At 44.8% G+C, this 23,844-nt stretch overlaps 2 long non-coding RNA genes across 2 annotated transcripts; both read right to left on the bottom strand.

Annotated features, from left to right (window-relative positions):
* Nucleotides 1–1,396: 1,396 nt before the first annotated feature.
* Nucleotides 1,397–7,365, bottom strand: LOC308481045. Its single transcript, XR_013988426.1, has 2 exons — nt 6,484–7,365; nt 1,397–3,500 (listed from the first exon to the last, which is right to left on the bottom strand). It is a non-coding gene; the product is annotated as an uncharacterized lncRNA (long non-coding RNA).
* LOC308481035 lies at nt 4,156–6,477 on the bottom strand. The gene is made up of 2 exons (XR_013988419.1): nt 4,998–6,477; nt 4,156–4,921 (listed from the first exon to the last, which is right to left on the bottom strand). It is a non-coding gene; the product is annotated as an uncharacterized lncRNA (long non-coding RNA).
* Nucleotides 7,366–23,844: the final 16,479 nt, after the last annotated feature.

Below are 23,844 nucleotides of genomic sequence, written 5' to 3'. Positions count from 1 at the left end.
AAATGAATGACAAGAAAGTTCATGCCCATTCATTTATTCATTTCCTTGAGTAAAAGAATGTACTTTGATAGGCTTCAAAGATGTAGAGTGTACAACTTTATATTGGTTTTAAATCAGTCCTTTCTCTAAACTCAGATATGATTTTTGAAAATTAAATAAAATTAAATATGATTTTTGAAAATTAAAACCCAGATTTATCTATGGAAACAGATGAGCATAAGATGGCTGTTTTGTGGGACATTATTGCAGCCAAATGAAAAATTTAGGCTTTGCCAGATGGGCGCATGAAGTGGCTGAGGCTCAGAGAGCTTCCCTGTAAAATTTCCTAGCTTCCTTTGTCTGCCTTGGCAGGAAGCTGCAACACTGCATACTTCCTTCCTGTCTGGGCATCTTTCTTTCTTTCTTTCTTTCTTTCTTTCTTTCTTTCTTTCTTTCTTTCTTTGTCATGATTTCAACACATGCATGTCTGAGCTCTGCTTTTGTATTTTAGATAGTAGTTATAAATCTGCCTTCATTTTGCTACTGTAATTGCTGCTTCGAGACCTGAGCTGAATCTACACTGACCTGTTTAACGTTATTAGAACAATATTAGATATATTGTTCTAAAATGTTTCTTACCTGTTTTCTTTGTAAAAGCACTGTTTTTGTACCTCTGGCTCCTGGTTTCTCTACAGCACTCTCTGGTGTCACATTTTAATAACACATTATGAACATTAAAAGTAGAACGTCATGTGTCCGTGGCTAGGCAAACTAAGGCCCGAGGGCCAGATCCGGCCTTCTAAATCTGGCCCGTGGACGGTCCAGGAATCAGTGTGTTTTTACATGAGTAGAATGTGCCCTTTTATTTAAAATTCATCTCCGTGTTATTTGTGGGGCTTGCCTGGTGTTTTTACATGAGTAGAATGTGTGCTTTTATTTAAAATGCATCTCTGGGTTATTTGTGGGGCATAGGAATTTGTTCATTTCCCCCCAAAATATAGTCTGGCCCCCCACAAGGTCTGAGGGACAGTGGACCAACCCCTTGCTGAAAAAGTTTGCTGACCCCTTAGATTATGAAAACCATTCCTTAACCCAACCCTTCCTTAACATAAGAAGAAGAAGAAGAAGAAGAAGAAGAAGAAGAAGAAGAAGAGGAGGAGGAGGAGTTTGGACTTGATATCCCGCTTTATCACTACCCAAAGGAGTCTCAAAGCGGCTAACAATCTCTTTTCCCTTCCTCCCCCACTGTAGCCTTTTTTAATCCATGGGTAGGAATAATTGTTGCACCCGAGCAAAGACAAAAGGAGCCAAAGGACACCAAGGGGTTAATCCAGAGAAAGAGCGTTTTATTCTGCCATGGGGGGGGGGGGCAGAGGCACCTGTGTGAGTCAATTCACAAAAGACAGGCCGCGCCGAAAACATTTTACAAGCAGGTTTTATCCTTTTTTCAAACCCCTTTTTTCCTCTCCCCCTTCACAGATTCTTACATAGAAATGTTGCTTTTCGTTCTCTGACTCTGTTCCCGGAAGTATGTTGCAAATCAATGTACCAGGACAAGGTTATCTTGGATCTGGGAAGCGAAAAGCTTTACTGCTCTCAGCTCTGGGTTTGTTACAGCATTTTTGTTACAGAGAGGACTGCTTAGCTCATGCTTTTTGTCTTAGAGGAAAATGTAGTTTTTAAAATGCGTACTCCGAGGCCTGGCTGGGGGGGGGGGGGAATTCACAAACAGTTTTTAGGGCTTTCTGGGGTAACCCTAACTGTACCCCTTCATTCCATACCTCTCAAATTTGGGCAGCCTTTTTCTTAAAAAGGCTTGTCCCAGGAAGGCACAGGCTGATATTCTCGGGTCAGAGCTATAATCTGGGGGCGAAGCATGCGAGAAATCATATTGCGTGTCATTGTATGCAAGCATTGCAGCAAGCAAGGTACAGAAAAGCAAAACATTAGCAAAATGAAAAGTGGGCCAAGCAGCAGCAAAAACAGGCCTTTTACCCATCCTAGGTTTGGCAACCAGTCAAGCCATGACATGTCCCATCCCTCCCAGGTTTGGGTAGGAATATGGGCCACTGTTTCAAGTCCTGCTGCCAAATTGCGAATGGCCTCACCATGATCAGAGATGTTAAAGCAACAGGCCCCACCCGTGAGATTTAATGCTGCACAAAAACCGCCACGTTGCGCCAGGAGAAAGTCCAACGCTAATTGGACTGAGAGAAACGCATTGCGTGTCTCATCCAATTGCGTGGCAATTAGCCTAAGGGCCGTGGCTGTCGTGTTAGCAACAATCTCTACCACTGCCTGGAGTCTGATTATGCGGTTCAAGTTATAGATTGGCCCCCTTGCCCCAATCTCCCCGATTCCAGGAGGCTGGAGCATAATGGGCCAGTATCTTTTCCGGAGGCCACTGATTTTTGCCCCAATTCTGGGAGCTGCCACCTGCAAGTGTTGCCAGGTCAGCCGAACGCCTCATTCTAGGGGGTGCAGAGGGTATCTGGTCAGGAATCCACATGGGGGTATTAAGTAGGCTGGAAAACAGACCCCATACCATCCTCTTGGGAGGGCATGATAGGCCTTCCTGCCACACACCCAGTAAACGTCCTGACCATGGGCAGATATGGTGCCTGTCAGCAAGCGGGCCAGGCATGCAGTCAATTTGGAACCAGAAAAAGTTCCTGTCTCGGACTCAGGCATGTTAGGTGGGGCTGGGAAGGTACGATCGCAGTGGGAAGTGCCCACATAGGTCTGAGCGTCACTGGCATCATTTGATTTGTTGACACAAAGGCAGCCAGTGATCCTGTGAACCTGGAAAGGGACGGAATGATTCCATAAAGAAGAATGGTTGCCCAGAGGCTGGAAGACAACAAGTGGAGTTGTAACCAAGGATTCATTCCAAGGCACAGGGAGTAGTGGCATTCCTCCCAGAGCATCTACAGGGGCCAGAGTGCAGACGGCACAATTGGTCCGATTTGCAGAGAACGCAACCATCTCAGCAACTTGAATCCACTTATTATATGTGTGGTGGGCCCCCCACGATTGCAGCAGTTGTCTGGTCACTGTGAGTGGTATCGGCATTTCAAAGGTCAAATGCAGCAGAAATACCAGCACGGGGACCCACAGTCGTATTTGAGCCATTGTATGCACGGGGACGGGCTTAGGTAAGTGCTAGAGAGTGGGCTGGGGTGTAATTACGCTGAAAGAAAAGACCCACTAGACACCCTCCTCTGCAGGGGTGGCGTAAAGCAAACCAGGCCCAGGTACCCTCAATAAAGTTCAGTTATGCAAAAGGAAAGTAAAGAAAATGAGAAAATGTCCTCTTTCAATCCATGCTGGATTCCTGAGCCATGCAAAACGCCAGCGTCCAGGAGTGATGTTTAGCAGGGCTGTAGTCTGGTGGGCGTCGGGTCGTCTGGTGGGCGTTGGGCATCTTGGGTCCCTTCCAACAAGGCTGGAGCGATGTCTGGGCGTCTGGTTCCTCTTCACCTGGTTCATAGGGATGCAGAGGTATCCTGGCAAAAGTCCACCTGTTAAGAGAAGAGATAACAAAGACGGCAGCGATTGCACAGAACAAATTGATAGATAACATTTGCACATAAGGTATATTAACTCAAAGGGGATGCTTGGCAGGAAACTTCGCAGGGGTTAACAGTTCTGTTCCTTGGGTTAAGTTTGCCAGCTGAGATTTTTTTAAAAGTCTCATTCGTGTGCTCTAAGTTTCAGAGCTTTAAGCCATGTTGCAAATTTCAATTCATTTGCCAGTGTCTGTATAAAGAACAATGCGCTCCTTGCTTCTGGCAAAGTTTCAAATTCCTCAAAGTATCAATTCCTATGTTGCAGCAGCTTTTTGATCTGAGCATGCTGCGCTTCTTCAATAGCTCCTAAAAGGAAAAACATTTGACAAAGTTCACAGAAAGCATTCACTTGCTTTTAAGAAATCACTCTTCAGGTTAGTGCTTGGGGCAAGGGGGGTGGGTAACCCTTGGCCTTCGGGTTTATGTGGCTGAACTGTAAATCCAGAAAGTGTGAGGTTCAGGGAAGCTGGCTGAATGCAGCAGTGTCCTTCCTGGAATAGCAGCCAAGAGATAAGCTACTCCAAGCACCTGGCACAAGAAAAAAAGAAAAAAAGCTGATGTCCTGTTACTTGCATGAATGAATGTTAGAAACAGTTAATTCACTCGCTTCTAGCTGCAACAGTCTTTCAGCAAGAACAGAGATGAGAAGAAATCATTTTTGAGAAATCTTATTGTTCCCAGCCTGTGGGGGTGGGGTGTGTCGGGCATGGGGCCTGTGGGCATTCCATTTCCCAGTGACCCTCTTGTCTGCAGATGGCGCAGTGGTTTCTTCCCTAGGCGTCTTCTTCCCCTCCCATGAGCTTCTTGTTTCTGGCTGTCTGGCTGCTGGCCAGCTCTTAGTGCCATTAATTTTTTGGCCTGGTATTTTTCTCTCTGCTTTTCTGTTTCTTCACCCCTCTGATTATAAGTGGTCTGTGCAAGGGTTAACATCCATTCAAGTCGATTTCCCATAAAATTCTCATTTTTTTGAATTTTACGTCTTATGTCAGGAGCTGCTTGCACCACAAAGGTGGTTTTTACAATCATCTCTTGGGCATCATCATCAGGGTCTATGGGGGTGTATTTGCGGAATGCCTCTTTTAATCTTTCCAAAAATACTCCTGGAGGCTCATTGGGCAGCTGAAAAATCTCAGATAATTTCGCCATATTTGTAGGCCTTTTTGCTGCCCGTCTCATGCCTTCTAAAACATTTTTGTGATAAGTCTCTAAGGCCACCCTTCCCTCTGTAGTATTGTAATCCCAAGGGGGGGTCCGCCTGGGGTAAGAGACCTCAATTGCAGCGTCAGTATTATTTGCTGCCTTGAGCTGTTCCCTGGCACAGGCATTTACCTTGCGGACCTCCTCAGTGGTCAGAATTGTGTCCAAAAACACTTCTGTAAAACAAGAAAATCCTTAATAAAATATTTTTTAAAAAAACAAAAAAACAAAGAATTGTGTCCAAAAGCTGACTTACATCATCATATGTAGGCATATAGGTTTTGAACACACCTTCAAAAAGTCTAATTATTTTTGGAGGATTTTCCTCAAAAGAAGGATTTTGATTTTTCCAATTGCAAATATCGGAGCTTGTGAAAGGGACATGTTGAATGGTAAAGGTCCTTGGGGGTCTAACACCCTGATCATTTGGCTGTTCCAAAGGATCATACACTTGCCTGAGAGGGGCCACCACAGTGGGTTTGGACAAAGCCTTAGATTTAAGTGTCTCTGCATGTTTTGTTGCCCTGTCCCACGCTGTTCTCAAAACCTTTTGCTTTTTTCTCCAATTCTCATCCTGGCACTGGGCTGCTTCTAGAACCCAGGGGGCCACATCCAGTTCTGTTTTAAACGGTTCTACATACTGGAACACTCTGTCAGACTGCTTACTAGTCCATCTTATCTCTTTATCTAGAGTTTTTCTGAAGTCATCATCATCATCATCATCATCATCATCACCTTTCTCTTCACCTTCCTTGCTTGCATCACATGGGGGTTGGGGAGGGGCAGAGGAGGGAATCTTCTCATTTGGGTCCTCAGTCTGGACATTGGGCGGAGAAGCAGCCCTATTTGCTCCCAGATTTGGTTGCCTTGGCGCAGTTGCTGCATATGGTGTGTGTGTGGGGGGGGGTAATTATCTCCTCTTCCAGGACTGGCAAAACTGGTGGCTTCTTAACTTGTAATTGTACTGAACACAGTTTGACTTGGGCAGTCACAATTCTATTTTTCCGAAGCCATGAGGGATTTTGATCCACATTGGCTTTCCAGATAGAAATATAGGGAATCTGATCTGTGTGAACCTTGAAAATGTTACTCCATAAAATGTTGACCAAGTTTGGATCAAAGGATCCTCCAGGAGGCCATTCTGGTAAATACGAAGGCCAGTCAACTTCACATAAATGTTGGAGTCTGCTTTTTTTGAGTTTACATCCCCACTCTTCTGCTTTCGTGGCACTTTCCCAGTTTTCCAGAAAGCTCTGTAGTGGTGTCTCAAGAATTGTTTTACTGCTTTTATTTCCCATGACTCTGGGATCCTGGGGACACTGGGACACTCAGCCCTCCTAACGTTATTTTTTCACTCAGTCACAGGCCAGACGTTGCTTCCAACATCTCACACACTCAAAACATTCACTGGAGTGTCCCCACACGCACATTCAGAAACCCATGCACCTCCCTCAATCCCCTTTTTACCAAAACCAACCGGCAGCACTTCACAACTTCTACCGGGGCCCAAGAGCACCTTTGTTTTCTGCTTCTTCTGGGCACAAAACCAACAACCAACCACAACCGGCAGCGCTTAGACTTCGACCGGGGCCCAGCAGCACCCTTTTTGCTGCTTTTTCTGGGCGACACCAAAACCGGTGGCACTTCTTCTATCCTGCTGGCGGAGCTGATCAAACTCTCTTTGTGCTCCCACCTAACCCTGTGGAGCTTGCTCCCACCTATACCCTGTGGAGCCTACCTTGTTCCTTGAGGTACCTTCTTTCTGCACGGCCGTTGCTCTTTCTCTCCGTCACTTGTCACGTGTCCACTCAGGAACAGGTGGACAGTCCCTCCCACGAAGTTGGCAGGATGCGCGCTGGAGCTGTTGACCCGGGATCCCGAGCTGCTCGCCTTGCAGTGACGCCCTGGACCTTTTTGTCCCTCGATCTCGGGGAACGTGCTTTTTCCCGGCCGATGCACCAGAAATATGTAGCCTTTTTAATCCATGGGTAGGAATAATTGTTGCACCCGAGCAGAGACAAAAGGAGCCAAACGACACCAAGGGGTTAATCCAGAGAAAGAGCGTTTTATTCTGCCATGGGGGGGGGGGGGCAGAGGCACCTGTGTGATTCAATTCACAAAAGACAGGCCGCGCCGAAAACATTTTACAAGCAGGTTTTATCCTTTTTTTCAAACCCCTTTTTTCCTCTCCGCCTTCACAGATTCTTACATAGAAATGTTGCTTTTCGTTCTCTGACTCTGTTCCCGGAAGTATGTTGCAAATCAATGTACCAGGACAAGGTTATCTTGGATCTGGGAAGCGAAAAGCTTTACTGTTCTCAGCTCTGGGTTTGTTACAGCATTTTTGTTACAGAGAGGACTGCTTAGCTCATGCTTTTTGTCTTAGAGGAAAATGTAGTTTTTAAAATGCATAATCCAAGGCCTGGCTGGGGGGGGGGGATTCACAAACCTTTCTGGGGTAACCCTAACTGTACCCCTTCACCACAACAAACACTCTGTGAGGTGAGTGGGGCTGAGAGAATTCAGAGAAATGTGACTAGCCCAAGGTCACCCAGCGGCTGCATGTGGAGGAGTGGGGACACGAACCCGGTTCACCAGATTACAAGACTACTGCTCTTAACCACTACACCACACTGGTCCACTCTTTTTTTTTTTTAATATATTTATTAAGGTTTTTTGAAATATTACAGTGAAAATGAAAAAGAAAAAAGAAAAATACAAAATAAAAACAGTTAAAAACACACATATTTTCTATTACTTATTTTCCTTTAGCTTGTTTCCCGGACCTCCTCGTACCTCCCTTTTTCCACTTCAATTTATTGGTTCGGCAAATCCTTACCATTAGATTTTAACCCATTTATAACCCTTTTTTTTTTCATATTCTCTTAGAGCATTACAGCTGGAAACCGCTTAATTACTATCCAACATCATTCTATCATTCATTAATTTTACAATATTTCTGTAAATAGTCTTTAAATTTCTTCCAATCTTCTTCCACCGACTCTTCTCCCTGGCCTCGCATTCTGCCAGTCATTTCTGCCAATTCCATATAGTCCATCACCTTCATCTGCCATTCTCACACTGGTCCACTCTTAGACTGTTTAAGCAAATACTACTTTTACATCTTCACAAAACAGTGCATGTGATAGTTGTTTTTAAGGGGTAGAAATGGGTTGTCTTAGCTTCCAAGTTTAAGCTGCAAAGGATGGCACTCTGCTGATCTCACTAATATGAGCAAGGAAGGATAATAACTAAACAATATATCCATTCCTACATGTTTTGGTAAGGATTTGGTAAGAACCAATTACAATTACCTCCATGTCTTCCAGAATACCAGCTCGCGGTTCATAAACCTCAGCTGAACACTACAGCCCGAATGCGGCTGATTTTTCCATGCCAGAAACTTCTCTTGCTTTTCATTGCTAGCAGCAAAACAGAAAACAGACCACCTCACCAGCTACTAGGTTATCTTTCCTTGCCAGGGAATCTGCAGTCATGCAAGCATTTTTCTTGGCTCAAGAAGATATCATTGCAACCATTTCTCTGCTTTTGAGCATTAACCTCGGAGTGTTCACCAAATTGCTACACTTTTTTTGTTTGTTTGCTGACACAGAAAAATAACACTTCCCAGCAGCACAACACCAGATGGTAATTGCATTCTAATAATAGAACAAAACCATGAGTTTGCCGGCTATTTTGTTGTGCTTTTAACTGACATGACACCAGAAAGTCAGCCACCTGGTAAATACAGTAAGAGAGCTGGGATTTGGGGGAGGGGGGCCACCTAGGCCTGCCAGTTTCGAAACAAGCAAGCAAGAGGCAGGGTGGAATTGCACACAGGAGCTGAAAGTGCTATTATCAGGGACAACCAACACCCTGTGTTGTGGGTGGGTACGACTGGTCAGCCACAACACCCGATTGGTAGGTCCTTCGTAGCTGGGTGCAATCTGGCCAATGGGACGCAGTCCAAACGGTTCGAGGGACCTATTTATGCCAATGCACATGACCCAGAGCTTCCTCTTTCAGCGTGTGCATTTGGAACACCCGCCCGCCTCTCCCTACTTTTAGGGCTTTGCGCTTGACCTTGCTATGCCGTCGTGTGTCATCTGTTGTTGGGACAGGGGCACGGCAGGAATTTTCCCCACCTGGCTGATTGGCTATTGCCATTTGTGTTTCGCCTGCTGTGTAGCAAATCGTCACAACTTGTAAGGTTGCGGATAGGCTCTGGTTCAGGTGACAGGGATGGGAGAACGCTCTCGCCACCCCTATGTGAAGGGTATTCCATTAAAGGAATCCAGGGACTCGACGGTTTGGTCAACCCCTCAGAGGGGTTGTGCCTGTGCCTGAGTCCAGGGGGACATTTGGGTGGCGGAGTTAGCCTGTTCCCAGCTTTCCGCTTATCCAGGTGTTCACCCTTGGCTGACCTATGCTGGTGCCCTGGGTCAGCGCTACCTGCATGGCAGGGAGCTAGTCAAGCCAAAGCCTATGCAACCAGTCACTTTCTGTAATCAATAAAGTTGTGGCCTAAATTCTGCCAAAAACCGAAACCAAAATTTGAGTCAATTGTGAATTTATTTAGGGGGGAGGTTTCTGGGTCTGAACACACAAATTGAGGAGCTCTGGAAGATGCATGCATGCCCATTCCTTGTTCACGATGCATGTGTCAGGTGGCCATGAGTTCTGCTTTAGAGGGTACAATCCTCTATGCGAAAGGCTTTTGGACTGAATCTTGTTTTCATAGACTCATAGAGCTGGAAGGGACCCTGAGGATCATCTTGTCCAACCCCCTGCAATGCAGGAATGTGCAACTGTCCCATACGGGGATCAAACCCACAACCATGGCATTATCAGCACCATGCTCTAACCAACTGAGCTACCCAGGTAAGGGAGCTCTGAGCTTGCCCACTAGCTCCTTAACACCCAGACAGCAGACTGAGCAAGCACACAGACCATCTGGTCATAGGAACACAAGGAGTTGCCTTGTATGGTGTCAGTCCTTTGGTCCATCTAGCCAAAATATTGTTCACACAGATTCACTGCTGCTCTCCAGGATTTCAGGCTAGGGTGGCTCTTTGCTCTACCTGGAGATGCTGGGGATTGAACCCAGACCCTTCTGTGTATGCAAACCTCCACTACTGAGCTTTGGTGATGAGGCTTCCTCACTATGTATGGTATTTCAATTCACATTATGGTAATTATTTCTAAATTTGCACCTATATATATAACTTAGCACTTTCAAATTCCATGCAAAGTTGTCTCCTCTGCATCCTCCCATTTGATGATTCACCCCTTCACATATTTTGGGTGATGCAGAGTGGCAGTTGTGCATTGCATGTGGGGTGGGGGGGTGTCAAAACGGGTCCTGTGGGGGGAGGCTGAAGCACTGCATGATTCTAAGCCAGCCGTCCTCCACACACCCAGAATGGTTCTTAAACTACAACAGCCCTGGAGCTGGCATAGTTAAGTCCCTCCCCACTGTGATCAGTGGTTGGGTGGGGGGAAGTGATAGGATAACTCATTCCCACCTCCTGCCTTAGCCACAGCTTAGGAAGTGGTAGCAGAATCCTGTACGAATGCTCAACTTGGCTACAATCCTGCGCATACTTACTCAAGAGTATATCTCTATTTAATTCAACTGGACTTCCTTCTAAGTGAACATGCTTAGACTAGCACTGCTATACTTGTTACAGGTATACCTGCAGACAGTGCTATTTTTCTAGAAAAATAGGTGCCAGAACTCACCACAAATGTCTCCCTTGTTTTCTTAGAATGGCAATGGCGTCCACCTGAGCGATATCGGAACTGAGGTCCACCGAGTTCTGGCTAGAAAAAAAGCCTTGCCTGTATTTTTTAAAAAAATGCCATGAAGATGGTATATGCCATGGGATGTTTATTCAATCTTGTTCATCTGTTTTAGTTTTCCTCTCCCTGTGTTTTCATAGCAGTGGCTCATCTGGGCTTTTTGGACATTACAGGGAAGTGTCGGCCAATGATTCTGAGTTCCAGCGTAGCAAAATAATGATGTGTGGTGGGAATCTTCAGAGCATAAGGAAAAGGGAAATGTGTATGAGGGGGAGATTGATCTACTCTGCCTAGTGCACATCAAAAACAGCTGCTGCAATTAAAAAGTAATTAAGAGTGTGCTAAAATAAATGGAAAGGCTTCCACATTTTTTTTTTTTTGGAGAAAACATATTGGGTCCACTGAATGACACAGAGCAGCAGGGATGTTGAGTTACCCCATTTTTGAAAGTGCATCTGTACATTTGTAAGACAAACAAGCTCCATTCATAATGTGCAGTCCTGCGTTAACTGCTGCTAATTTAAACATGCATCCTTGTCTGTGTGCATTACCACGACACCAAAGATAAACCCAACGTTGTACCATATTTTATTCCCGAGGCCTGTCTGTAACTGAGAAGCCTAGTTTGCACAATAAGATTGGTCCATGAAGAAAGTGGATTTTAACCAGATATGAGGCGTCATTTCTCTGGCACTGACAGATTGGAGCTTACATGTTCTTCTCAGTGAATTGGGGGACAGGGGGAGATGATCTTAAGAGTTTTGATGGCCTCAGTCAAGAAGGTGAGGTGTAGTTAAATTAGGAAGCTATAATGTTAAAAGGGCCTAGAGTTTGCTCAGGAAAATGAAGAAGCCTGATTGGGAAGCCTTACTAGAAACCCAGGAATATTGCATGCCTCACTCTAGTCTGCTTGCTGCACTTTGGCCAGCTCTGGCTCCAGGAGTTTGAGAATCCTCAGGCATAGCACGCTGGGTGGGCCCACCAAAACTGGAAGGTGCAGGAACTGCAAGCTGAGAATTATCGCTGGCTGCATCTGATCTTCATGCCAAGTGGGGATGGTAGCACCATTAGGGCAGTGGTTTAGGGCTTTGGCAAATGCCCAGTCATGTCAGGCTCTGGATCTGTCCCTGGATCTGGTTGAGCTCCCTGCAGTTTGTTCCTTTGAACAGACCTGAACGGTGGTGCTCAGGCTGAATCACCTGGCCAGTTAATCATTTCAGTTGTCTAGACGTTGTCTTGAAGAGGAATCAGGAGGAAATGGGGTCTGGAGAGAATGTAGGAAGAGGAAAGTAGGCAGAAACAGAGAAATAAGGGATGGTCGGAGTTACTTCTTAACAAAGTCTATAGAACTACACCAGCTCTCTTGTAATTGTAAGGACAACAAGACTGTGTACACACTATACGTTTCATGCACATTCCCTCCCCATCCCCAAATAATAATACAGTGGTACCTTGGTTGTCGAACGTAATCCGTTCTGGAAGACCTTTCGACTTCCGAAACGTTTGACAACCAAGACACAAAAGTGTTTGAAAATGAAATCAATTACTGTACTTCTGGGTTTTTGGTGTTCAAAAACCGAAACGTTCTGCTTCCGAGACGCTTGAAAACCAAGGTACCACTGTAATTGGAACTCTAATTTGTTAAGCATGCTGGGAATTCTAGTTCTGTGAGTGGTAAGCTGCAGTTCCCAGGATTCTTTGGGGTCTGCTCTTTAAATTGTGGTGTACATGCTTGCTCAGGACTCCAGTTCACAAGGACATTTCAGCATACATACCCTCCAAGTGTCTCTATTTTCCAGCGATGTTCATGATTTAGATAAGTCGTCCCAGTTTCTGATTTGATCCCTGAATGTCCCACTTTTCCTTAGGATATCCCTATTTTCATTGGAGAAATGTTGGAGGGTATGGAGTTATCCGACCCCCAAGCCATCTGAAGGCAATTCTGCATAGGGAAGTTTTTAAAAGATGTTTAATGTTTTATTATGTTATAATATATGTTGGAAGCTGCCCAGAGTGGCTGGGGCAACCCAGTAAGATGTTTGGGGTATAAATAGTAAAATTATCATTATGGAATGGGTCATCCTTATTTTCATTGGAGAAATGTTGGAGAGTATGAGCCTTACATGCATTAAGCAGCCTGGAAATAAATTAAACAAAGGAACATTCCTGATCACAGTTTCCTTTCATATTTACATATTTGTTTCAGTTAAAATAGCCCATGTCCCACAGAGCTTTTTGTAAACACTCTGTCTCATAAGGTTGTGTATAACAGATGTATTAGAGTTAAATCTTTCTTTGTATTTTGACATTTTGTATTTCATTTTTTTAAAAACACATATGTATATTCTGGGACGCGGGTGGTGCTGTGGGTTAAACCACGGAGCCTAGGACTTGCCGATCAGAAGGTCAGCGGTTCACATCCCCACGACGGGGTGAGCTCCCATTGCTCAGTCCCTGCTCCTGCCAACCTAGCAGTTCATTTTTTTAAAAAAATAATATTTATTAAAGGTTTAAAGATTACAGAAGGAAAAAAAGAAAGAAAAAATAGACAATGCAAATCAATACTATACATAAAAAAAGAAAAAACAAAAGACACAATACATCAAAACAAAAGCAAAAACAATTAAAAACACATCCAATATTTCCATATCTTTGTATTTCATTAACTTGTTTCATCGACCTCCTCACACCTCCCTTTTTTGTGTTCTAGTTATAAATTGTTTCAGCAAATCCTTTCCATCTTTCACTATTTTCTATCATATAATTATCATAATTTATTTTAACCTTATCTTACCATTAATACCCTGAAACTTATTTGTACTTAACTCCTTATAACATTTCTACTAAAGCCGTTGTCAGGGCTGCCTCAAGTCTCAGCTCACAAAAGACCAACGCCTTTCTTTTCTTATATACAAAAGTGTTTATTACAGTTCATTGTTTGCTTCAGATCCGAGGCGCGCAGCCCTACGTCTGCTAGGCTTAGACCACTGAAGTCCCTTCTGAATCTGTCCCTCCCCTGCACCAGTTTAAGAGGCTTGCGCTGCTCCACCTCTTTCTCTCTTTCCTTTTCCGCAGGGTCTTTCTGCCCGCTGGGGTTTCGCCCCTCCTGGATTCCTCCGACGCGGAATCAGACTGCTCTTGCCCCCTCCTGCGGGCTTTGGGACCTGGCCCCTCCTCTGGGCTCCCTGTACTTCCGCGCGCCTCTACATTTGAACTTGGCGCGCGCCCCCAACCTCTAACTTTCCTTTTGACAGCTACGCTACTCCCTTCACTACTCCCCTCCCCTTCCGGGAGGGTGGCTTGCTCCGACCTCCCTCCTTTCTCTACTGCCGGAGCCGCCTCCCCTGATACACTGGAACCTCCACCCCTTTCGCTGCACTCTGGCGGGGAGGCTGGTCCTGACGCCCAGCTGCCACTTTGGGATCCCCCGCTGGCCCCCTGCTCCTGACAAGTCCCCCCTGGGGCTCCCCTGGCCTTGACCACCGGCGCCCCCTTCTGGGAATCCTCTGATTCGCTGGAAAGACTCATGGAATCTCTAGAGTCATTGTCATCCTCTTCCTCGCTGTCCTGGGATTCATCCCCATCGCTCTCCATCTCCCGCCTACCCTGTGCCTCTGTCCCTGAACCCCTGACAGCCGTGTATTTTCATTCCAACATTTTTCTAACACTCATTAATTTTACAATGTTTCTATAAATAAATTTTTAAAACTTTTTTCCAATCTTCTTCCACCGTCTCTTCTCCCTGGTCTCGGATTCTGCCAGTCCTTTCTATCAATCCATATGGTCCATTAACCTGGTGATCTTCTGTCCGAGGCTCTTAACTCTTTTCCATGTCCCTTCTGCAGATCTTCTTCATATTTATACATACACTTTACTTTATCTTCTGCTGATCTTATTCTTAATTTCCTTCCTTTGACATTGAGGAGTAGATCTCGGGGAAGCTCCAACCTAACAATGTCTTTATTCCTTCTCGACTGGTCAGCCCATTCTCCATAATCAAAACTAGAGTCCAAAAGATATTTCAGGACGTGTTTCAATTGGCTTTCTCTAAATTCAAACATAGAAGGCAACAGCTTATATTCATCAAATTGTCTCTGTAAGACTGAGGCTCTCTCCACTTGTATTACTTGAGATTCTAGAATAACTTTCTCCCTCGTCTTTTCCACAACTTGCCATGTCGAAGTAGATTCCTGGATCGATTCCTGAGTAGTTTCTGTATAGATATTCACTTCTTGTCCCAAATCAGTCATTTTTTGTCCCAAATTATCAATTTTAATAGCCATCACATCCATCTTCTCATGAAGCTGTTCCAATAAAGCACTTGTCTTGCAAAATGCAATCATTAAGGCTTCTTCTGTCGACATTCTTGTCCAAGGTCAATCTCTGATTCTCACGGTCTTGTATCTCTGCAGCTGGAAAATTCCCCAGCTCCACTCCTGCAACAGTTTCAAAATCTCCCTCTAGAGGAAACAATTTCTATCCGTCCTTTTAAACGCAGATCCAGCAGCAAAGTTAGTTTCAATCTTTCAGTTACTTTTGCTCCTTTTTAAGTGCAAAAGGAAGCAATGGAAACAATATATTTCTCTTATTTAACTATCTGTCAACATACGTTTTATTCACAGTCAATGGACTTTCCCAAAACGTCAAACTTACTGACAGCCCATTCCCAGGTTCAAAACGGTGGTGATTTGTCTTTCTTCACTCTCTCTCCTGCAGGCTTTGGCAATCTAAAATTTCCACCCTCTTCTCCTGCTTCCAAGGGGGGTTTAATAATTTTAACTGATGGAAATTTAGTCCTTTACAAAAGGCTCTCCAAGACTTTAGCTTGCAGCGTTTTTGCTCTATCTATTTACAAAAGAGGAAGGCGGACTTCCTGTTTGAAACCTTCCCGTTTCAGTGCCGAATTAAGATGTTTAAAGGTCCAATTTTCCGTTCTACTCACGGGTAGTTGTTTAAAGTCCAATTGTCCACAGGAAAAAAGTCAGCGCTCTCCGGCAACGGCAATGCGGCTTCACTCCGTGAAAAAAGCAGTCGATTCAAAGCACCGCGCCACTCACCCCACGTCGCCTCGGACCCCCGAAACCGGGTTTCCCCGCGAGTGGGGGGGGGGCGCAAAAGGTGCCAGCCGAATCCCACGTCCACAGGCTTCTCCCGCCTGTGGTTTTTGGTGGGTCTCCGCCTTTGCCGTGGCGGCCAGACCCTGATTTCCACGGAGCGGGTTCCTCCCGATCAGAGGAATTCCGCCATTGCCGGAGGCGCTAACCCGGAAGTCCCAACCTAGCAGTTCAAAAGCACGTCAAAGTGCAAGTAGATAAATAGGTACCACTCCCGTGGGAAGGTAAACGGTGTTTCCATGCACTGCTCTGGTTTGCCAGAAGTGGCTTAGTCATGCTTGCCACATGACCCGGAAACTGTACGCTGGCTCCCTCAGCCAATAAAGCGAGATGAGCGCCGCAACCCCAGAGTCGGCCACGACTGGACCTAATGGTCAGAGGTCCCTTTACCTTTACCTATGTATATTCTACTCCTGTTCACAGAACTCCAGTTCCCAGGGTTTTCTGCGGAAAGGAAATAATAGTAATAATTTATTTATACATACATACATACATACATACCCTGCCCATCTGGTTGGGTTTCCCCAGCCACTCTGGGCGGCTCCCAACAGAATTAAATGCACAATAAAACATCAAACATTAACTTCCCTAGGGCAGATGCCACTACCGAGAAGGCCCTCTGCCTGGTTCCCTGTAACTTCACTTCACACAGTGAGAGAACTGCCAGAAGGCCCTCAGAGCCAGACCTCAGTGTCCGGGCTGAATGATGGGGATGGAGACATTCCTTCAGGTATACTGGGTCGAGGCTGTTTAGGGCTTTAAAGGTCAGCACCAACACTTTGAATTGTGCTTGGAAATGTACTGGGAGCCAAACAGCGGTCAAACCAATTTAAGCCAGCAGTGCAGAAACAACAAAAGTATGTCTACTATTTTTGTTTTGTTTTGTTATGTTACCCAACAAAATGTCGGTAGGAGGAAAAATCCCTTTCAGATTTATTGGCTTATGAACTTATTGTGTCCCTAATAGAGTGTTTTGCTGGGGAACAGATGGTTTGTTAGAGCCATTTTAGAGCAAGTGACTCTCAGGAGGCCAGGCAATTAGTCAGCAGATCATTAATTTTTTTGGCTCCTAAACTGCAGGAGGGAGCTGAAATCAAAGTAGCCATAACCAGAAACAAGAGCCAGTTAGTCTCTTGGTGTCAATAAAATAGCTTAAAGGGCAGGCATCTGCTCAGGAGAGCATCTTAAAAAGTGAGGAGAGGAATTGTTTAGATATATTCTGGAAGCAATGGGGAGAGAGAGAGAGAACCATTGGAAAGGAAATTGCTTTGCCTTAAGTTCTCTCTCAAGGTTTTTTTTAGAAGGGAAATAGTCTTGCACAGTGGACTGCCTTCTCAATCTTCTCCATGTCAGGATCTTTAACTAAGTCAGATGAAGAACCTGACTTAGTTAACGTTTTATTCCAGTCTGAGGCCTCTGCTGGAGTTCAAGAGGACTCATTTCCTCAACAGTCCAATACAAATGTAGAAGATTTTTCTGACTTTCCAATTAGCTATATTTATTCTTCTTCCACAATTGTAAATGTAACCTTTTGTTCTTTTAAACATTGTGGATAAACTTATAAAGCCTTAGTGGGTGGCCGTTTATCAACTGTAGGTATATTAGATTTTAAAAATGGAAGTCATCTGGTTGATGTTGAAATTTGCATTTATCCAAGCGGGAACATTTTGTTTCTAGAGATAAACATTAACATCTTTTCTGCCACTTGATTTCTTTGTTAGGTTTTCCTTCTGTAAAGGATTTGAGATAATACAGTTTCAGTGAGGTGCACTGATTCTCATCTTGTGACCATGCTTGCTGACAGACATCTCCAGAGGATACAAACGTTTGGCGTACTCTGACTATCAGAGTAAGACCAAATTGTGTTTCTATGGCACAGGACGAGAAAAGCTGATGAGAGCAGGCACTCATGACACGTTTAAAAGCTTAAAGCTAATTAAGAAGGCTTAGGATCTGTTTTGATGGCATTAAAAATTATATCCAGGAAAATCCTCACTCTGTGTCTCTTGGAAAACATGAACTTTACATTACTTAAGCAGGTTAGTGCCTGATGAAAGGCTTAACAGCACACAAGGAGCTTATTTCAGGGTGGGAGGGGGGCATTGGAAAGACATGGGAAGGCTCTGTGGAAAACAGATCAATATGGAAGTACCGTATATTCTTAGATAAGTGGAGCTCACTGGAGTAAAAAAAAATCTTGTAAGACTACTACATTCCTACTGTCTCAAGAGTTTGGATGAGTTTGCTGAACTGAGCATTACGGCTGGCTTGCCCCCTTGACGGAGAGGCACCCTAGCAATGTAACATCATTATTGCATTGCACTGCTCTGAAGACCTTCTAGGAAGTGTAAGGAGCGTGTTGAGGGACTGGACATATGGGGCACAACTGCTTTCTTTAAAAGGTTAATAACAACACTCAGAAAGACTGTACACCTTGAAGATAAGAGGCATTCCCACCTCTTCCCTCTCAGAGAGGGGCCAACTCCCACCTCCACCCATTCACTTGCTTAAGGCCCATTTGGAGTGATACCTGCAGCCAGTTCTCCATCTCTAATGTTGCCACAGGTCCAATCATGTTCCTCCATACAACACCTGTAGGAGAGTAGCTGGCGTGGCTGCATGGGAGAACGCATACCAGGTCAGTTTGAAAGCCTCCTGTCTCCGCTGGATTATAAAACCAGAAGTGAACCTGGATAGGTGGGAGGGAATTGCCTCAGGTATGTTTGGGTGGGGTGGAGGGAGGCCGAAGTGGCAGGAGCAGGAGGGATGAAAGCACCCTTTAGTTCTGCCAGACCTCATGTTATCATGGCAATATGTGGTGGGTGTTAGGGGGTGTATTTGCTTAGATGACATGCATCATCCCTGAACAACTCCCATCATCCCTGAACAATGGTCCTGCTAGCTAGAGATGATGGGAATTGCAGTCCCAATTGGGACCCAAGTTTGAGAAACTCTATCATAGATGTTTGAGGGGGGCCTTTAGCCTTTTCTCCACTTTGGAAAATGTGAATATATTTCACTTCTTTTGTTCTTATGCAAACTTTTGCCCCTATACACAATGGGTGGTATTGAGCTACATTTTTCTCACAGTTGACGCATTAAAATGATTGGCTGTAACTTAAGTCATATTCATTAATTTCAACGGGCTCTTGCGTAAAACGGAATACCAGCCAATATGTCTGAGGAAAGAAACTATTGGCTTAACTATGGGTCATTGAAAAGAACATCACTACAAAAGCTGAGTGGGCTAAAAAAAGATGCCCTTTGATCATCCTCTAGAGAATGACATTTTATTCCTAGAAGCATCCGTCAACGGCAAAAGTTGCATGCCTGGTAATCAGGATCCCACCCACACTGTGAAACATGAAGGGCTCAGAGGGTTGAGCATCTTGGAAGGACAAGAGTCTGGACACTGGGAGAAGCTTTAAACCATCTCAGCCTTGTCAAGAGGGGGCAACAAAAAACTCAAAGAGAGGAATTAATTTGACATGCAAAAGTAAAACCAAACATGTTCCCAGCTGTAGCTGTCTGTCCATCCCTCCTCCTCATCCAGCATTTATGGACTCTGCAGATGCCTAACCTAGGAAGATGGAACGTTGATGAGTCCTTGCTAATGCTACATGGTAATTAGTGAGGTTGAATATTTCTGTAACGCTTTCCTCCTGTAGGGAAGGGCTTGGAGTGATGAAGGTGCCGTTGGCAGATAAATTGTACCTGCCTGAGCCATCTGTCTTACAAATGATCCTGTATGTACAGCTATTATTTCAGTCAGACACCGACAGCTCCACAATTGTTCACAGCCTCAGTGAAGAATGGTAGCTGTCAAGAGGGTTGAGAGTGCTGCGGCTTTTAACAGACCTGTTTGCAGCTCGTCTCAGAGGCTGAGGGATGGCATGTGGGAAACAAATCAGACCTGCACGCAAGGCTGCAGACGGCGTATTTATTATGTTCTGCTTTGCTATGCAACAGTGTCACAGGAAAGGTTGCTGCGTCCTTTGGAATGAAAATGTTATGGAATGCAGCAGGGGAAAGTAATTTGCCCCCTCAAGGGTTAAGATGCTCACCGTTCCCAGACCCAGATTGTGCTAGGAAAAAGAACCCGGGGATCCCAAACCATTAATCTTGTATTGGTTGATGTTCAGTGGAAATATTTGGTACTAAAATCCTGTCAAACGGGGATGTGGAACCTGTGACCCTCATGATGTTGTTGGACTCCAATTCCCATCAGCCTCATGGCCAATGTTCAGGAATGATGGGAGTTGGATGCCAACAGTGATGGCCAGAGGCAGCTCATCCAGGCAGTAGTTGGGAGTGTTCATTTCACCAGACAGACAGACCAAATGGACCAATCATGTTCTTAGGAGGAATTCAATGGTGACTCTGTCTTAATGAAGTGTGTTTCCACTTGCACAAATGGGAGCACCTTTTTTTTCGCTGATCCCCTCGGCCCACAAAGACCTCCCTTACCCAAAAAGCTGCTCCCAAGAGTTGTTGTTTAATTAATTAAATTTGTATACCGCCCTATACCCAGAGATCTCAGAGTTGGGGGACCCTCTGGGACATGATGCTTTTGCCGATGGAACAATAATAGGAGTGTGACATTGAATTCCTCCCTGTGTCTTTAATTCTCAAATTTAGCAGTACAATAGAAATGTGAGAATAATCGCAAGCTATTTGGGGAAGATGAAATGTAAATACTTGGGAGAAACACGATGTTTAGAAAAGGGGTACGAAAAATCAAAACATGGAGGGGGGAATATGCCACATGCTTTTTGATAAATCGCTCACCCCAGACAAAATTATTTCATATATATACCATTTTGGGAGTTCTTAAAGGCACCCCGCTAGCCAATTGGGGGTGCAGGGGGAGGTGGTAGTTGCCCTGGTGGGACGCATTGTACTGGCTCCCACTAGCTCAACCGGAGTTGCTATTCACACTTCCTTAATACACACAGGAACAAGGAAATGCTGGATAAAGTGAACAGTTACTGGACCTAATGTTAAGAGGAAGCATTTTTCATGCACAATTAGCTTGTACAATTCATTGTCACGAATGCAAGAGCTAAAGATAGAAGAGCCCTAAAAGCTCAGTTATGTTCGTAAGAACAGACCCATGAAAACTGCAGGAATAGTGCAAAATATCTTCTGGTTGACAGAAACTGGAAATACATTTGCTTTGCATAGGGCCCAGCTTTGTAGATTTCACATGTGATGGGCAGGTGTGTAGTACCTTTGGCTCTCCTTGTGTTGCTCAACTACAATTCCTGTCATCTTTGTAGATTCAGGTAGGTAGGCCTGACACAGTCGAAATAAATAAAAAAATTGCCCCCGAAAGCTTAGACCCAGAACAAACTTAGTTGGTCTCTAAGGTGCTACTGGACAATTTTTTAATCCTGTCATCTTTGGTTATTGGCCACACTTGCTGGCGCTAATGGGAGCTGTAGTTAAGCAATATCTGGAAGGCCAAAGCTCCTCCACACCTGGACTAAAGGTTCAAAGAGAACCACAAGCCAATGCCTGTACAGTGGTGCCTCGCAAGACGAAAAGAATCCGTTCCGCGAGTCTCTTCGTCTTGCGGGTTTTTTCGTCTTGCGAAGCAAGCCCATTAGCGGTTTAACGGATTAGTGCTACAGTATTAGCGGCTTAGCGGGCTTAGTGGATCAGCTGATAAGCGGCTTAACTATAAGCTGATAAGCGGCTTAAGGATCAGCTGATAAGCGGCTTAACGATAAGCTGATAAGCGGCTTAACGATCAGCTGATAAGCAGCTTAGCATCAGCTGTTAAGCGGCTTAGCCATCAGCTGATAAGCGGTTTAGCGGCTTGGGAAAAAGGGGGGGAAAGGAAAAAAACCCCGCAAAACATTTTCGTCTTGCGAAGCAAGCACATAGGAAATTCGTTTTGCGAAGCACCTCCAAAACGGAAAACCCTTTTGTCTAGCGGGTTTTCCGTCTTGCGAGGCATTCGTCTTGCGGGGCACCACTGTATAAGCCATACTGAGTACAGTGGTACCTCGGGTTAAGAACTTAATTCATTCTGGAGGTCCGTTCTTAACCTGAAACTATTCATAATCTGAGGTACCACTTTAGCTAATGGGGCCTCCTGCTGCCACCGCGTGATTTCTGTTCTCATCCTGAAGCAAAGTGTGTCAAATTTATGACTGCTGATGCACTATTTCTGGGTTAGCGGAGTCTGTAACCTCGACTGTAACTCGAGGAACCACTGTATGTGCCACATGTCTAAAGGGTATTCTTAGCCCACTATGAAACAAGGGATTAACTAAATCCACCCACTAAAAAGTTGGCAACTTTGTTTCTGTGATATACTGCAAGTGAGGTAAAATCATTTCTGGGGGCAAGAACTGGAATGGCCTCCATTTTGTGTTCCTCAGAAAGCCCTCTTCCGAGGCACTTCTTGGATTTGTGGGTGGGGACTGGCTGCCACCATAAAAATTGACTGCCTTCTTTTTCACCATTACAGCTGACAGCAGTTGGATGTCTACAAAGAAACACATACTTCTAGACAATGGCTGGATCGATCCTTCAGTAACTGCCATTATTTGACAGGTGCAGTGTTCAATGTACACAATACTCCTCACCAACAGAAGGTGGTGACTGAAACAGCCTTGCTTAAAATTGCTTAAAATAAGGTTAGTGGGTTGCATGCAATGCTATTTTTAATCCCGTACTACTAGGAAACACATTTTTTAACATAATGGATTTTTTGAAGTACAATAATGTCTTCTAAAAAATCCCAAAGGTGCCCCATGTTGTTGTTTTTTTGGGGGGGGGGAGGCAAGGGTAGGAATCATGAGATTAACACTGATGTTCTATGTGTGTCAAATTTATGACTGCTGATGTAAATTTGAATTGGGTCAAATATTTGCACCAGCTCTAGGCTGGAACAGCAATCTTCCTCCCTCCAGTTCACTTCAACCAACATGCTAAGCAGGACTGAAGATGCACAGGGGGGCACACTGCTTTGTAAAACCATGCTGGGAAGCAGCTGTTAGGATTGCACCCTTAGCAAGCTAACTTTAGCACCTATTTTATACATGGACACAACCGTCCTGGGTCTAGTGTTACTGTTCTTATGCTTCTCTTTTCTAGTTAGAACTGTTTTTCTGACTAGAACCCAAATCATCTCTCCGGACAAGGCAACAATAGCAAGAAAAATGCTCAACATAGCGCACCATAGATCACCACCTTAGGGAAAAAGAAGACCAAGCACAGGAGAGTTAGTTTCCTGGCACACTCAGCTCTGTACGTTCCTCAGAGCAGCTTGAGGGGCTCTTTCTGCAATCCAATTAAAAGCAGCTCACATTCTAGACGGTGAAGAAACACGTACAGCACACACACCTGATAGATATTTATAAGACACAACAGTATTCAATTAGTTCAGGATCAGTTTCATTGGTCCCCTTCCATCTTGCCATATGGCCCACGATCAATAGGTGTCTGAATTAGCAAGCAAGATCACAAAGCAGCCAATGATATGGTTGGGAGTCAGCAAAAAGCAAGCTTGCTCTGGGTATCTCTAGAGACCACAAAAGCACAGCAATATTGAATAGTCTCTGCCTCTCTCCCCATTGAGTTTCTATCATGGAAGTTTGCAGCAATGCTAAAAATAGAGTGTTTCTGTGCGTGGAGCTGTTCCCCTCGATACATATATTTCAGTCTAATAAAAAGTGCCGGCCGTTTCATTGCTCCTTTCCCTCAGAATGAGATACTCCAATAACAGCCATTAAAATCAACCCTTGCAAATGAGCAGGTACAGGGGGTTCTTTTAAATGCAGCCTCCATTCTAGCAGGTGGCCAGAACCACTCTGAACCAAGTGATTACCTGTGAATAGAAGAGGTAATGCTGACAACTGTTCGCTGCAGGCAGTTATTCAAAAAGGAGAAACAGAAGGGAATGGAATGGAAATGCAGCACATTTAAAGTGCTTCGTAATAAATACCTTAGGAGACCCGCTGCTGGCCTATTCTCCAAAAAGCCTTCCTTTGAGCTTTTGGGATGGGCTCGGTCACAATGAATGCTAATGGGCAATCAGTGAAGCCCATCCTCCTTCACACTCCATGGTGAAAGGTGGCCTTGAAGCTGCTTTTCCAGGTCTGCAAGGCACAAGGGCAAGAAAGCCTGGGAAGTTTGTACGAAGCCAGTGGGAGAGTTATGAGCTGCAATGT

This window comes from Podarcis pityusensis (assembly GCF_964106645.2).
Source record: "Podarcis pityusensis genome assembly, chromosome: 1".
NCBI lineage: Eukaryota > Metazoa > Chordata > Lepidosauria > Squamata > Lacertidae > Podarcis > Podarcis pityusensis.
The sequence above is the reverse complement of the archived record's forward strand: the minus strand, read 5'-3'. Positions and strand labels throughout refer to the sequence as shown.